At 49.8% G+C, this 16,273-nt stretch overlaps 1 protein-coding gene across 1 annotated transcript in view; it reads left to right on the top strand.

Annotated features, from left to right (window-relative positions):
• The window catches only part of PGD (phosphogluconate dehydrogenase), an 84,749-nt gene that overhangs the window by 39,275 nt on the left and 29,201 nt on the right, over nucleotides 1-16,273 (top strand). The gene's annotated exons all lie outside the window — the stretch shown is intronic.

Genomic DNA, 16,273 nt, shown 5'->3' with positions numbered 1-16,273 from the left:
GAGAAAGTGACTTCATGGCAACCTGATAATAATCGCTTTTCTGTGTGTAGTGCTTCATGCCAGATCTGTCCCGCTTTCAAGTGATGGTTTAATGGGTTTCATTACCCATTTTATTAGTGTAAATTGTATCCTCCTTGGAAGGCTGATGGGCTGAGTCATCGGGTCAGTGTGCAAACCAGTGACTGCAGGTTGCACGCTGGTGTCCGAGGTGAGTGCTTAATTCGCTGAGCTAATTTACCAACTGACCTTGCCAGACTCTCTGGGCAGTGTCTCGAGAGCCACCTAGGGACGTACTCTATAGGTGGCAATGGCAGTTGGACTTCACACGCTATTCCAAATGACAAAGGTGCCGGTAGGAACACAGCCTCATTCTGGTTATTCATTAATTAAGGCATTAAAACAAAAGAATGAGCCAATTCAGGACAGGTTCCTATCTTAAGGGGTTTCCAGCAGCTGGGCATGGAGTGGGAGGAGACTTGAGGACTATCTCATACTGGGGGTCTTTGAGTCCTAATGTTCTCGCTCCTCTGGTAGCGTGAGGAAGTGCAGCTTGCTCCAGCGGGCCTGCCATCAGGCTAGCATACAACTGGGGCTGACCCAACTGTCCTGCTGCCGTTTCCAGCATCCTTTAATCACTGGGACACCCCCTCTCCTGGATTCTAACTGCTTCCATCCGGCTGCAGGCAATGCTGCAACAACCTGGGTTCTTTGACTTGTTTGGACTGGACCCAAGGATCAGTCCAAAGGGCCTCATGCTCGCAGTAGTTTCGGGGAGTAGGGGGGGTGCTATGTCCTCCAGGCTTCCTCAGCTACCACCTTTGTGTTGTCTCTTGCTAGTTTCCATGGATTTTGTCCCCTCACTCTCTTCCCCTTCTCACACCTCGCATCACTTCACCACATTGGTGGCGAGTCCCAGGACCTGCTTTCATTGGTCCCGTTGGCCTTCTGGATTTGGGCTCCCTCCTCGTTACCCCGCATTCTCAGTCGGACCTCTTGTCCTATGGTCCAGGGAAAGGAGGTTGTAAAAGCTCAGGCTGCCATGTTCGATTTTAATAGTCGTTTCTCTCACAGGCTGTTGGTCAGAGGTTAGTTATCTGTTTCTCTGGTGCGTCAATAGTGTCAGGGAAGAGTTCCCTTTTTTTTCTGCTTTTAGATTCTTTGTTGGTGAATGACCCAAAATGGCTACCTTGTTTTTAAGCCAGGGGGACCAAGCCATTTCCCATCTGCGCACAGAGACTGCAAAGGAGGCTGCTGAGTACCTCCATGAACCTTTGCTGCTATTGCATGTTGATGGACACTCGTGAAACCTTGGTGCACCTCATTACAGAATGCAAAGCCCTCCGGTCTAGGCAAGAACTTCATTATGCTAGACATTGTAATTACCTATGTCTTGCCCCTCAAGACGTGACCTGGGCTTTAATATTAGGCTCCGGATACTTACCACTACAGATTGCTACTGTAATTTAGAGATTAAGTGACATTACTCATCACTTTGAATTCTTCTATTGTCAAAATCTGTGATCTACAATTCTGGTTATTTCTTCTAAATCTTCCTTTTATGTTCTCTTTACATTATGGTGTAGTTTTGTATGAGAATATTTTATCTTTGATTGGTAACGGCTGAGTCATTGAAAAAAGTTTTGTTTGTTTTAAATTCCAAAATTATTTTTCATGTATTTGTATGTTGTATTTGAAAGGTTGATTTATTTCAACTAAAACAAATAAAAAATAAATAAAAAAAAGAGACTATGCTTGGGGATACAGTGCGAGCTGGGCACGGCTCTGCAAGACCGCATAGTCTACTTTCTTGTGCGATGCTTAGATCTGCTGGGGATACTGAACCAGTCTTCAGTCGTAGAACTGGACCTGATCTGAGGTAGAGCTGCGAACCAAGAGGGATGCTGGCTGATAAATCTGCCAGAAGCTGAGCTGTGGACATCCTGTTGTCATAAAGGCAAATCTATGTGTCTCTCCCTCCATCTGGGTCTTTCTTTCTCTCCTTCTCTTGTTTCTCTTTCTTTCTTTAGATTTCTTTTCTGGTCTTGGAGGCGAGTCTTTCCTTTGAACCGGCAGGCAGGCAGGCTTGCTCGGACTACCGTAAAAGCTGCACCTGCACTCCAGCTGATGTGTGCTCTGCTCACCCAAAGTGTTGACTTTGTTGAGCGACGTCCTCACTCTCCGTACTACAGCTGCTCCTCATAGTTGAGCAGTGCCTGCTGCCCGAGGTGCTAGAGATCTGCATAAAGGTTCTTATTTTGGGTTGTGTAAACGAGGTGTGCCCCATCATTGTGGATCCCGTTGTCCTGCCCGGTCGCATCCTGGCACTGCTTTCAGAACTGGACTGGCTTGACCGCCTCACCCAACCTCGTTCCCCCGCCAACCCCACCAGCCTTCTCTGCAGTGTCTGTCAGCTTGGGTAGTCCCCCTTCGGTTAGGGTATGGAAGGTCTGAGGGTATGGAAGACCTGGCTGCCATATCTGGTCGGGTGGCACTATCGTGGTTTACAAATGAGTATAAACGGGTGTTCAGCATCCTTGAACGTGAGGGTAACTGTTTTTTTTTTCTTTAATTTTTTTCCCCCTTTCTTTTTTTCCCTTTTGTCTCCCTACCCTTCTTTTTTTTTACGCACTTCTGTCACCTTTCTTTCGCTTCCTCCTTGCTTCTGCTCCCCCTTTCTTCCTCTACCTTCAGTCTGAACGTATTTACACATAATCTTTCCCCCTCTTTAACGGCATGGCAGGCTGAAAAATAATGGTCTGGAGGATGTGCAGAGCAATACCAGAGGTTAGGATTAATTCGAAACCTTCGCCCTTAAATTGTGCAAAAGATTGTCACATAGTCCTCCCCAAATCGCAAATCATGACATACCATTCCCTGGCCTTTCACCAACACCCAGGATCATGGTTAACATTTGGTGTCCCACCTCCACACTTTTGGTCTTTTGTTTTGATCTACTTCAATCAGGTGTTCATCCTTGACACATGTTCGGAGTTCCAAAATCAGCCTTGGTGGCAGGAGTTTGGGGAGGCCACCCTATTGTGAATAGGGAGACACTAAGAGATTAGCCAGAACCCGTGCAAGGTGAGGTAGCTGAGCAGCCAAGGTGTAGTCCCAAGACTGAGAGTTGCCTAGGGCTACAATGAGTCCACATACAGTGAAACCAGTAATTCACATAGATAGTAAGAATATAAAAATACATTTTTGTTTTAGGCCTTTAGTTTACACACTAAACAGATAAAAATCCAAGGTAAACCTTGTCATACAAAATGTTATAAAACATCTTTCTGGAGCTTGTGGATCTGCTTAGATCACATGCTCTGCGTAGTCCGACATCTAGTGGAAGTCGCAGAGTATTACAAGATTTGTTTTTGAAACAACGGACGTTGACAGGGCATGTTTAGTAATACTGTCTCTAGTGTGACGTGTACTGTAGCCATGGTCCTTCCCGCGTCGAGGTCCCTCAGATTGTTTTTTTCCGCCATCGAAGTCAGTCGCATAATGCAGAGTTGTTTTCTAGGCTGATGCCTTTTTGATTAACTAAAATTGTACTTGTAGACTCCTCCTTTTCTTTGTTGTTAGCCTTGCCGCACAACTGCTTAACCACTCGACGGCTCACCAGCATCGTCGACGACTGTTCGATCGACCAGACGTGGTCTTCACAGGCCTCTTCGGGCTTCGACCCATTATAGTAGGGAGAGAGTGGGGAGGTTCTTTATACTGACCTCCTTTAGAGAATGTTTATTCCATCCAGAATGCCATCCTGCTCAACCGTCTCCGTGATAACCTGGGTATCACCGATCAGGCCCTGGCTTGGCTGACTTCTTTCTATCTCTACCTGTGGTTTTCACCAATGTGCTAACCTCTCTCCCTGGCTGTTCAACCGATACCTTACACTTCTTGCCCACCGCATTGCTGCTCTCTGCCCCAACTTTCAGTGCTATGTGGCTGACTCAGCTCATTTTCAGGCTACCTTCAGCCACCTCCTTTCCTTCTCTCATCTCTGACTGTCTGCTATCCAGGAGTGTTGTACTGCCAATAATCTGCCTTAATGCCAGTAAGACTGAGTTTCTCCTCATGGGCACACCCGCTCCCTCCTTTCCTGTCACTCTGGCCGGCCTCTCTTGGCCCTCTTCTTGCTCCCACCTGCGAGGCTCATCATCAACTCCACCCTCCTTCTCTCCTCACATCTCTGACGTCTCTAAGAAGTCGCACTACCAGCTGCATCTCCTCAGAGGTAGTATTCCTTTCCTCTCCTTCCCCCCAGAAGCTCACTGTCTCCAGAGCTCTGGTTCTCTCTAGGTTGGACTACTGCAACAGCCTCTTTCTAATTCTGCATGCTTCTACTCTCAGCCCTCCAACTCATCCAGACCAGGACTGCAAGACGTTTCCTTGGCCTCAAGCACAGGGCTCGTATCTCTCCAGGACTGAAATCTCTGCACTGGATACCAGTGGCTGTGAGGATTAAGTTCAAAACCCTCTGCATTGTCCACAAGGCCTTGTGGGGCCTGGGTACCTTCAACTCTCTCTTCCTAAATATCTTCCTTTTCAAGCTCTTTGATCATCCTCCTCCAACTCCCCCAGGGTCAGCCGCTTCTCCAAGCAATAAATTGATGGTAGATCTTTCTTCGGCTGGAGCCTCCATCTGGCACAGCCTCCCTGAAATGTGAGAATTATCTCCAGTTCCGGAAGCACCTCAAAACCTTCCTCTTTGCTTCTGCTTTCTCTCCTCCTCTCCCCTGCTTCACTCCTGGCTGAAACTGCACTGGTTACCTGGCCACCCTCTGATCTCGGGCCCAGGCCCCCTCCCCTGCAAGTTGCACACTTGCACTGCCTCCCTGGCTACCCCCGCACTTGGGGACAGTTTTCTGTATCCCTACAGTCCCCTACCGGCACCTGACACCTGATGTCTGCAGTTACCCTTGCACTTGCCACCAGCTGGCTGCACTTTTTACTTATTGCTTTTATTTATTCTATTTATTTTTTTACTGTCGATCCCATGTACTGCACTGTCCCCTCAACACTCCCCTCCCCTGCACTTTTAACCTTCCCCTGCACTTGCGCAATCTCAATGACACCTGGCCTAGTAAGATGGTGGTCTCTGTTCCCCCTCCATTGCCATGTCGCACCTTAAAACGCTTGTGTATAGGCACGTTCTAAATGCCATATCCCCTTTTTTCTATTCTCGCCCATCTGCCTTTTTAAAAAAGAATGGACAAAACCCCATTAAAATTTTGCCCCTCCTGCCAATGTAAATTCCAGTGGAAGGACACGCACTGAGTGTGTAATCACTGTCTCCTGAGGGATCACGCTGAAAAGCATTGTAGATCCTGTCAGGTTTTCCAGCCAAAAACACTAAAGGATCAGGGGACAAAATGCTGGGCCACTCATGCTATGCAGGCTGAGGCCTCCATAGACGTGACGGAAGACTCCAGCGAGGGCAGTATCGGGTTCATGAGTGACACTGAGGGCGAACGGGTTCCGTCAGATCCCCATGTGCAGGCCCCCAACACGCAATCACACTAAGGACATACCCCACGGCCGACACTCTGCAACAGCGTCGAGGCCCATGCAGTGACTGATGATAAAGCCTCAGGTTCCTCACTGTCCTCTGGGCCATCGCGCACACTTTTGCTTCGTGGCAGTTCCCAAAAAGCGAAAGTCGGTTCAGACAGCGCATATAAAAAGGCCCTCCTTTCGCGCGCAGATGAACAGGCGCAAAAGGCATTTCGGCGTCTCCTAAGAAAGTGCCAAATATACCAGCAATAATTAAGAAACACGTCAGTGCTTTAACACTTAAGGCGAGGTCGCCAAAAAAAATAAAATGTTTTGACACGTTAAACCCCAAAGGACACCCAGACATAGTTTACTACCCGCCATAAAGACACCACTCCCTCCCAGCCCATGCCTTTTAAGGATATCGCTCCCTCCCAGGCCCCTGTCATTTCGGGCTTCCCACCCTCATGCCAATTTACTCAAGAACAATTTAATAACATTTTAGGCAGAATGTCCTGTTTTGTGGACTTTATGGATAGACCCACCCAACAAACTGACAGCTCTAAGAGATGCCTCACAACCAGGGACATCAGCAGAACCACCCCCTGCCAAGAGGTCTCCCCCTGAGCCACAGCCAAGCACCTCTGCTCTGGGCACTCTGTCCTCGGCATCCCAAGACACCTATCAATACCAAGACCCCTCTCGAGACTCCTATTATGACGACCAGGAAGTCTCAGGGGAAACTCTATGTCCAGCACCAAGACCAGTTTTACGACAACGATGATGACTACCTTTACATATTAGTCACCAGACCATCAAGACCAGATTTGCCGGTTGACAACCAACTCCAGTAGAACGAACTGCTATTAAAGGGGGCGCAACATTTCAATATTGACTCTCGGGAGACACAGGTCGACAAGGATTTTGTGGAAAATATCCTTGGGGACTAGAAGTCTGCCACCCATCTCAAGGGTCAAACCGTGCAGGTCCTCACAGACTGCACCACGGCCATGTTCTATTTGAACAAGCAGGGAGGCATACACTCTCCAAGTCTGTCCAATCTATCCCAAAGAATATGGAAGTGGGCCCTCAAGCAGAACATGTTCCTAACATCTCAACGTATTCCAGGGGAACTTAATTCCTTGCCAGACTCTCTAAGCAGCCACCCTCTACCAGAAGAACACGAGTGGCAACTCGACAGAGTTCCTAGACAAAATATTTTCACTATGGGGTCGCCTCCCTCCCCCCGCCCCCATTCTCCCTTAGACTTGTTGGCCACAAAGCTAAACGCACAATGCCCAGACTTCGCGTACAGGTTTACTCAGCCAGGGTCCAACGGGAGCGCCCAATGGATGAACTGGTCAGGTAAATTGACACCTGAGCAGGATAGTGCACAGAATTCACCAGGAACAAATAACCCTAATCCTTGTTGCTCCTATGTGGGAGAGACAGCCTTGGTTTCCACATCTGGTCAAGCTGGCGATGTGCGACCCAATCAAGCTCCCGTACCCATACAGCATGTTGACTCAACCCAAAGGCGCATCCCTCCACCCACGCCCACAATAAAAGAACTTGGCAGCTTGGCTCATGAAGTCATAGTTTGGCCACTTGAACCTTCCACAAAGGTTTATGGATATCCTCAAGGAGGCACGAAAACCCAACACCAGACACTCAAAAGATTTGTGATCTGGTGCACATCACTCACTGAGCCCTTTAGAATGTTCTCCAGCTAACATTGTACACTACATTCGTTACTTACTAGACTCCAGCCTAGTATTTAATTCCCTAAAGGTGTATCTGGTGGCCCTATCTGCTTGCACCACTTCACAGAACAAGGTGTCCTGGTGGAAAGTCCCTATCATTAGTGCATTCATGGAAGGGGTAAAGAGGCTATACCCCCACCCCACCCCACCACCAATTTCCAACCCTCCCCTGGGTTGGGATCTCAATGTTGTGCTCTCCAAACTTATGGGGCCACCCTTTGAGCCTATGCACAAGGCCAGCCTAAAGCATCTTGCCTATAAAACTGCATTCCTGCTAGCTGTCACCTCCATAAGACGAGTCAATGAGCTACAGGCCTTATCTGTACAAGACCCCTCTTTCATTATACACAAGGACAAGGTTGTCCTCCAAACACATCCTAGGTTCTCACCTAAGTTCATTTCAAAGTTCCATGTAAACCAATCCATAGAACTTCCCACCTTCTTTCAAAATCCTTGAAACTCAGCAGAAAGAAGCCTTCATGCACTTGAATGTCAGGAGGGCGGTCTTGTACTATGTGAACAAAACCCCCAAGAAAAACAGACCGCCTCTTTGTTTCCATAGCGCCTGGTAGAGAAGGCGATCACGTAAAAGCGCCATCTCCAGGTGGATAGTCCGATGCATAGAACTCTGCTATTCCCTATGCAAGAAGGTTCTACCTTTCACAACTAGAGCACACTATAGTAGTGGTTTAGGAGCTACCTTGGCTTTCATTGCAAACGTCCCTCTGCTACATGGAGCTCCGTCCATACGTTCACACAGCATTATTGCATTGACACACACTGTAAATCAGTTTCACAGGTGGGACTAGCAGTCCTAAAACATCTTTGCCGCTGTACCTTCTAACTTCCCACCTCCTTCTTTAGATGCTGCTCAGTAATCTATACAGAGCATGTGATCAAAGCAGATGCACAAGCTCCAGAAGGGATACATTACTCGCTGTATCATATTTCTGGTGCTTGTATCTGCTTAGATTCACATGAGCCCACCCTTCGGCCCCTACTGAAGTAGAAGGCGGATAGATGTTTCTGGGTCATCACTATTTCTGCTTTATCACATCTGTTCTCACGCTACACTTCATGCAACCTCATGTCAGAAACAATCTGAGGCACCCCGGTGTGTGAAGGACCATGGATACAGTACACGTCACACTAGGGATAGTATTACTAAACACGCCCTGTCGATGCCAGTTTTCGAAAACAAATCTTGCAATACTCTGCGACTTCCACTAGATGTCGGACTATGCAGAGCAGTTGAATCTAAGCAGATAAAAGCACCAGAAATACGATTACGGTGAGTAATGTATCCCATACACATCCACCCTTGGGCGAAATAGAATTGCGTATGAATAAAAACCCAGTGCAATACAGGCGAGTAGTTAGATGCAAAGAAATTAAACCAAACTTTTTAGAATCAATACAAAACAACTTCCCTAATTAAGTCCAATCCTAAAATGGTGTGGGGCCTTGTGTCTAAAAGTCACCAGTTCAAAAGCATATACTTCAGGTATGTTCTTTAAAAATAGTAGTGCCAGTGGTTAGGATTAAAGCTTTCCAGAGTTGGATAACAGTCTGAAGTTCAAATATTAACTCCACTAAATCCAACACAATAGGGAAGGATCCTTAACCCAGGTTCCACCACGAAAGATCAGGTAAGCATGAGTTAGTGCCAGGGCTTTACTTGCATGTAACTCTATGGGAGACCGTAGGGGGAGGACAAACAAGTATGTTAACTTGCCCCCCGGACTCTGATTTTTCCAGAGACTACTGCAGGTGTTTCCTGAATTTGTTGGGGGCACAATCTTCTGCACTTGGGCTGGTCGAGAAAGGCCCACAGGTTGCGGGTGCAGATGCCACTTTCGGTGTCAGAATCTAGTTTCAGTTGGTCGCGGTACACAGGAATCTGTTTCAGACAACTTCCAAATGAGGAAGGATAAAGACTTCTGCTGTGCCGACCAATTCAGGGCATCTACCGGATTGCACAAGTGTTGCAATGGGAGTCCCCACTGTCGGGAGGTGATGGGTGATCTTGTGGCATCAAAAACAGAAGCGGGCTCTGGCACTGTTTCCCTTGGTGTGAGATGGCTAAAAATGCAGGATCAGGCTCCTTGTGGCACAAGCTGACACACAGCAGAGTTCCAAGGCTCTGTAGCGACCGCAGCAACAAGGTATCCCAGGAGAGAGCTGGCCAGTCCATTGGTTCGTCCAAGGACATTGCTGAAGGCATGGATCCTCGAGCATGCATTGAGACTGGTTGTTCCCACATGTCGCAGCACCAACAAAGACCTTCTTGAGATCGCGACTGGAGGAGGGCATGGCGAATGAAGTCTATGCTGGTCAGCCTCCAGAGTCCTCCGCTGACTACTCTTCTTCCGTTGCAGGAGCCCTGCTTTTATCCAAGATTCGGGCTAGGAGCAAGCCCTAGCCCACTAATGGTAAGGATCTGCACTGTTCAATCATGGACAGCCACTAGTCAACACATCTGCCAAATGAGACATCCAGGCACCAGAGATGTGGATTGGGACTAGACTGTCCAATTTCCCCCCCCCTTCTCTGGCTCACACACCCCACACCCCTTAGCCCACAAATGCCATCACCTTTCCCTGGGAAAGGGATTTCCATTTAAGGCACTTCTTGACTTGAGAAGTCAGTAAAACTAAGTATAAGGCCTGCCGTTCCCCTAGATTGCTGAAACTCTTCTTGCCATAAAAGAACAAATGTGTTGAACAAGTCAATAGGGTGATTACTTAGGGGTTCACCTTAACAAGGATGGTTCATAGTGTCCCCAGATTTCAAAGGAAAATGGTGTATCTAGATGAGGTTGGGCAACTCTGTGCTCACTAAACGGCCCTGCATGTATGTCCGTAGAGGAGCAGCATTTTCAGCATCCCTTTCTAAAGCGGAAATCTGAGTTGGTTGTAATGTACAGTTTAGAAACCAGAGAGAATTCATGGTTTAAATATCTCCCTGCCACCCCGAAAATCATCCCTAATGTACCCGTCTGATTTAAAACCTGGGTAATATTGGTGTTGCCTATGTAGCCAAATTTAGACACTTAACTAGAGTACCACATTTGTACTCAATATTTTATGTAGGAATGAGCTCTAAATGATGTCTTGAAGTAATTTGGTGCACCCCCATTACAGTGGTTGACACACATACAAATGTCTGCTAGTCTTAGCCTGAGATACATTTGGGGAAACTCTGCCTTGATTGGGGACTACCCTAAAAGTTTAGTTAAAGATGCTTTTGCAGAGTATGTCACTAGAACATGTGCGGCGAGCTGTTGGCCTGGTAGTCTAGCACATGGGTTTCTTGTGTTTAAGGATGGCCCTAGTGCAGAAGACTACCTTCATGATATTGTTCCTTTGATTGTTAAGCCAATAAATGTAAAATTGCAATTTGCAGGTTTACCTGTAGCTGCTTCAACTTCTGGTTGTAAGTTATGTTATGTTATTTTGCATTTATATAGCGCCTTATATACCATTGGTATGGTCTGAAGGCGCTGGTAGGTTGAACGCCCTTGGGAACCGAAGTTCAGGTCAGTAGAGAGAGTAGAGGGAGTCCAAAAGTGCATGTGCGCACCAGGTATGTGTGCAGCTGGTGCGAAATCAAGTGGTAGCTGCTTCTTAGATGTAGGTGTGGTGGTTGAGAGATCAGGAGTATGTGTTCGCTCTGGTCGGCTTTATCCGGAACGATTGTGGCTGCGTTAGGCCTGAGAAGAACGCCTGGCTGGGGGGTGAGAAACCAGCAAGTGTTTACTTAGAGTGATGTGGAGTAAGCGGGAGATGTAGATATGAGAACAGTTATACCGAATGGTGTCATAGTATCTCTGTGTTCTAGATGAGTGGTGGTGTAAGGGAGAGAGTAAGAGTGGGGTGTGGTATGATGTATGTTTTCACGCGTTTCCTTCATTCCAAGGCATGTTAAGAATCGTCCGTTGCACATAATCGTCCGTTCCTCATACTTGACCGCTGCACCATTCGTCCAGTCAGCAGCCAACGTTTGGTTCGTACCCTCGCCCAGACCGCGCACTCGTCCTGTCCGCACACTCGTCAGGTCTAGACACTTGCACTTGTCCAGACTACATGCTTGTGTAGTTTATCCACTCGTCCAGTCTACATACTGGTTTAGATAGAGCTAGGACACTCGTTCAGTCCATAATGGTCATTCGGTCCATCCACTCAACGGCGCATCAAACTACTCGTCTGTTCTATGTGTATCTATTCAACAGACTCATCTGCTCTATGTATTTGTCTGACCCATGCATTCGTCTTTTACACACACTTGTGCGCACCACACATTTATCCGCTACACCTACTCGTCCGCTCCATATATTCATCTGCACCAGAGACTCATTCGGTTCATATACACATCTACTCCATACGCTCATCCACATTACAAATTCACTGTTTCGCTCTCCTCATTCGTCGGCTCTCCTTATTCATCGGTTCCCCACTAATCTGTTCTCCACACTCATCCGTTCTCCACATTCCTCCGGTCTCCGCGCTCCTCTGCTCTCTTTGGTTCTTTATACTCAATCGCTCTACACACACAACTGCTCTCCGCACACAACCGCTCTCCACACTCAAACGCCCTCGTCCGCCCCTCACGCCCTCGTCCGCCCCTCCACGCCCTCGTCTGCCCCTCCACGCACTCGTCTGCCCCTCCACGCACTCGTCTGCCCCTCCACGCACTCGTCTGCCCCTCCACGCACTCGTCTGCCCCCCACACTCGTCTGCCCCCCACACTCGTCTGCCCCCCCACACTCGTCTGCCCCCCCACACTCGTCTGCCCCCCCACACTCGTCTGCCCCCCCACACTCGTCTGCTCCCCCACACTCGTCTGCTCCCCCCACACTCGTCTGCTCCCCCCACACTCGTCTGCTCCCCCCACACTCGTCTGCTCCCCCCACACTCGTCTGCTCCCCCCACACCCGTCTGCTCCCCCCACACTCGTCTGCTCCCCCCACACTCGTCTGCTCCCCCCACACTCGTCTGCTCCCCCCACACTCGTCTGCTCCCCCCACACTCGTCTGCTCCCCCCACACTCATCCGCCCCCCCACACTCATCCGCCCCCCCACTCATCCGCCCCCCCACTCATGCGCCCCCCACACTCATCCGCTCCCCACACTCCTACGCTCTCCACTCTCATCCGCTCACCACTTTCATCCGCTCCCTACACTCATGCACTCTCCGCTCTCACCCGCTCTCCGCACTCACCCGCTCTCCGCACTCACCCGCTCTCCGCACTCACCCGCTCTCCGCACTCACCCGCTCTCCGCACTCACCCGCTCTCCGCACTCACCCGCTCTCCGCACTCACCCGCTCTCCGCACTCACCCGCTCTCCGCACTCACCCGCTCTCCGCACTCACCCGCTCTCCGCACTCTTCCGCTCTCTACACTCTTCCGCTCTCTTCGGTTCCTCATAGTAAACCGCTCTACATCCTCAGCCGTACTCGGCACTCATTTTTACCCCGCGCTCATCTGCGCTCATCCGCTCCCCACAACTCATCCGCTCCCCACACTCATCCGCTCCCCACACTCATCCGCTCTCCGCACTCATCCGCTCTCCGCGTTCCCCCCCATACATCCGCTCTCCACACTCATCCGCTCTCCACACTCATCCGCTCTCCACACTCATCCGCTCTCCACACTCATCCGCTCTCCACACTCATCCGCTCTCCACACTCATCCGCTCTCCACACTCATCCGCTCTCCACACTCATCCGCTCTCCACACTCATCCGCTCTCCACACTCATCCGCTCCCCACACTCATCCGCTCCCCACACTCATCCGCTCCCCACACTCATCCGCTCTCCACACTCATCCGCTCTCCACACTCATCCGCTCTCCACACTCATCCGCTCTCCACACTCATCCGCTCCCCACACTCATCCGCTCCCCACACTCATCCGCTCCCCACACTCATCCGCTCCCCACACTCATCCGCTCTCCACACTCATCCGCTCTCCACACTCATCCGCTCTCCACACTCATCCGCTTCTTCATACTCATTCGCACCCCACGCTCACTCTCATCTGCACTACACCCTCGCTCTCATCCGCTCTCTGCTCTCATCCGCTTTCCGCTCTCATCCGCTCTTATCCACGCTCATCCGCTCTCATCCACACCCATCCGCACTCCATGCTCATTCGTATTCCACGCTCATCCGCGCTTCACGCTCATACGCTCTCCGCGCTCATCCGCTCTCCACACTCATTCACTCTAATCCGCTCTCATCCGCTCTCCGCACACCTCCGCACACCTCCGCTCTCCGCACACCTCCGCTCTCCGCACACCTCCGCTTTCCACACTCAGCCGCTTTCCACACTCAGCCGCTTTCGCTTTCCACAACTTATCTGCTCTCCAGTTATATCGACACGCTTCCGTTTAGTGTAATCGTCAGTTCTGTACGCTTCATTCATTCTAACTATTTCATTTATGTCATTCACTGTATTCCCTTCTCAATTCATTAAGTCCTTTTGATCGGTTCAGATCTCCAACGTTTCTCAATGATTTATTCGTATTTTCTGTTTCACTGTTTTGATCTCCTCTACTCGTTTAAGCCCGCTTGTCTTACTAGTTTACATTTGAGGTTATTTAGCTGTCATTCTCGCTTCAGGTAGTTTAATGAGTCGGTATTATTGTGATGATGCTGGATTGGTTTTATGGGAAGAGCCAGGTTTTCAGTAGTTTGCGGAAGGACGTTAAGTCTTCAGTTAGGCGGATGTGGGGTGGGAGTGAGTTCCACAAGGTTGGAGCCAGGGCAGAGAATGATGATCCGCCTAGTCTGACTGAGTTTGTCTTGGGAATTACTAGGAGGCCGGCTGAGCTTGATCTTAGGGTGCGAGTGGGATGATAAGGAAATAGTTTGTCTTGAAGATATTGCGGTCCAGTTTTATGCAGTGCTCGATGCGAGAGGCATAAGGTTTTGAAAGCCACCCTACGGGCTACAGGAAGCCAGTGCAGTGTTTTAAGGGCTGGGGATATGTGGTCTCTTGGACTGAGCGCAAGTAGTAACTTGGCCGCTGCGTTTTGTGCTCTTTGGAGTTTATTCAGTTGGTAGGCATGGATTCCGAGGTATAGGGGGTTTCCGTAGTCCAGTCTGGATATAACGATTGATTGGACAGCGGAGACTCTGTTGGGAAATGAGAGGTATGGAAAGACGTGCCTAAGGTTTTTAAGGTGGTAGTGGCAGGACTTTGAGACATTGTTGACTTGGCGCGAGAGTGTTAGGTCGGAGTCTAGGGTGCATCCAAGATTTTTTACTGTTTTGGAGGGTGTAGGTGAGTTGCCCATGGCGGGTGGCCAGGGTAGTGGGTGCGGAAGAAGGTCGGAGTTGCCGCAAACCATGATTTCTGTTTTGGAGGGGTTTAACAAGAGGTGGCTTTGGGTCATCCAGCGCTCTATGTTTATGAGGCAGGATGCCAGGTCAGGTTGGGGGTTGGGTTTCGAGTTCAGGAATTTTAGAATTAGTTGAGTGTCGTCGGCGTAGTTGTAACAAAGGATGTTGTGTGAACGAATTATTGATGGGAGGGTGATCAGGTAGAGGTTGAACAGGAGGGCAGATAGACATGCCCCTTGAGGAACTCCCGTGTCGACTGGTCGGGCTTGGGAGGTAAAGCTGGAGAGTGTCGTTATTTGGTGCCTGTCTTTGAGGAATGAGGCTATCCATTTAAGAGCGGTTCCACGGATTACTAGGGAGTGGAGGCGGTCTAGGAGGATTGAGTGATTGATCGTGTCAAAGGCAGCGGATAGGTCAAGAAGGATTAGAGCGTCACATCCCGCGGAGTCTGCTGTCATTTTAAGGTCGTCCCAGATCGAGGTTATGGTGGTTTCAGTTCCGTGACGTGTTCTGACGGGTTGGGTGGCTGTGTGTGATGGGATGATCGGGATTGGGGTGGGGGAATTTGAGGATTGGGGGAGGGCGGTTGGGAGTTTCGGTTGTGGTTGAGGAGAAATCGAGGGCGAGGGGTTTTAGGGAGGGCGAGGCCACGGGGGAGAGGGGAGATTGTGGGAGAGAGGTGGTGGGTCGAGACAAGGGAGGCGAGGAGAGCAGAGAGGTAGAGGGGGACCAGGAACGCTTCCTCTTTAGTTTCTTTGCTGCGATTGGTGTGAGAGAGAGGGTAGGGGTGTCGGAGGGGGAGACAGAGGCAGCTTCGGTTCTCGCTAGGGCTAGGCGTGCAGTTTTTAGGGAGGGGAAAGGGTGCAGTCGGATGGGGAAGCAGGCAGGTGTATGATGGCAAGGCGGGGGTTGGATGATTGCAGGGTGGGGTGTGGTAGTGAGGAGAGTGGGCATGGCAAGTGCTGGCGGGTCGGCGGTGGGGTTCAGGAGATGACTGGCCTTGGGGTGGGTGGCATGCCATCGTGCCCCCCTGGCTTGGTGTTTGGAGAGGGTGCTGGCAGGGATTGCGGTGGAGGGTGGGTTGTCTTGGGAGCGGGGGGGGCCTGGTTGGGCAGATCGGAGAGTGGAGGAGGTTCATGGGAGTCGTTTCTGGCGGGCATTGGTGGAGTTGGTGCGCTCAAGATTGGTGTGCAATTGGGTTTACTTCTAAATGCAGGTGGGAGACGATTCTAAATTCAACTTTCACAGAGAGGCTCTTGGGCGTAACTTCTAAATGCGATTGGGTACACTTCTCACTGTAGGTGGGAACAATTCTAAATTCAACTTTCTAAGACAGGGTATAGGGTACAGATCTAGATGCGAGTGGGCACAGTTCTAAATTCAACTTTCACAGAGAGGTTGCTTGGTACACTTCAAATGTGAGTGGGAACCATTCTCCAACTTTCTCAGAGAGGCTATCCGGCGCAACTACTAAATGCAATTGGGTACACTTCTAGATGCGGGTGGGAACAAATTTAAACTCGGCTTTCTCAGATAAGCTATTGGGCGCAGCTTCTAAATGCAATTGGGAACACTACTAAATGTAGGAGGGAGCAATTCTAGTGAAGGAGGGAGCAGTTCTAAACTCAACTTTCTTGCAGAGGTTGTTGGGTACACTTCTAGAATGAGAG

This window comes from Ambystoma mexicanum, chromosome 8, assembly GCF_040938575.1.
Source record: "Ambystoma mexicanum isolate Mex_15411 chromosome 8, UKY_AmexF1_1, whole genome shotgun sequence".
In the NCBI taxonomy this organism is placed as follows: Eukaryota; Metazoa; Chordata; class Amphibia; order Caudata; family Ambystomatidae; genus Ambystoma; species Ambystoma mexicanum.
Note: the sequence above shows the minus strand (reverse complement) of the source record. Positions and strands in the feature narration are given on the sequence as shown.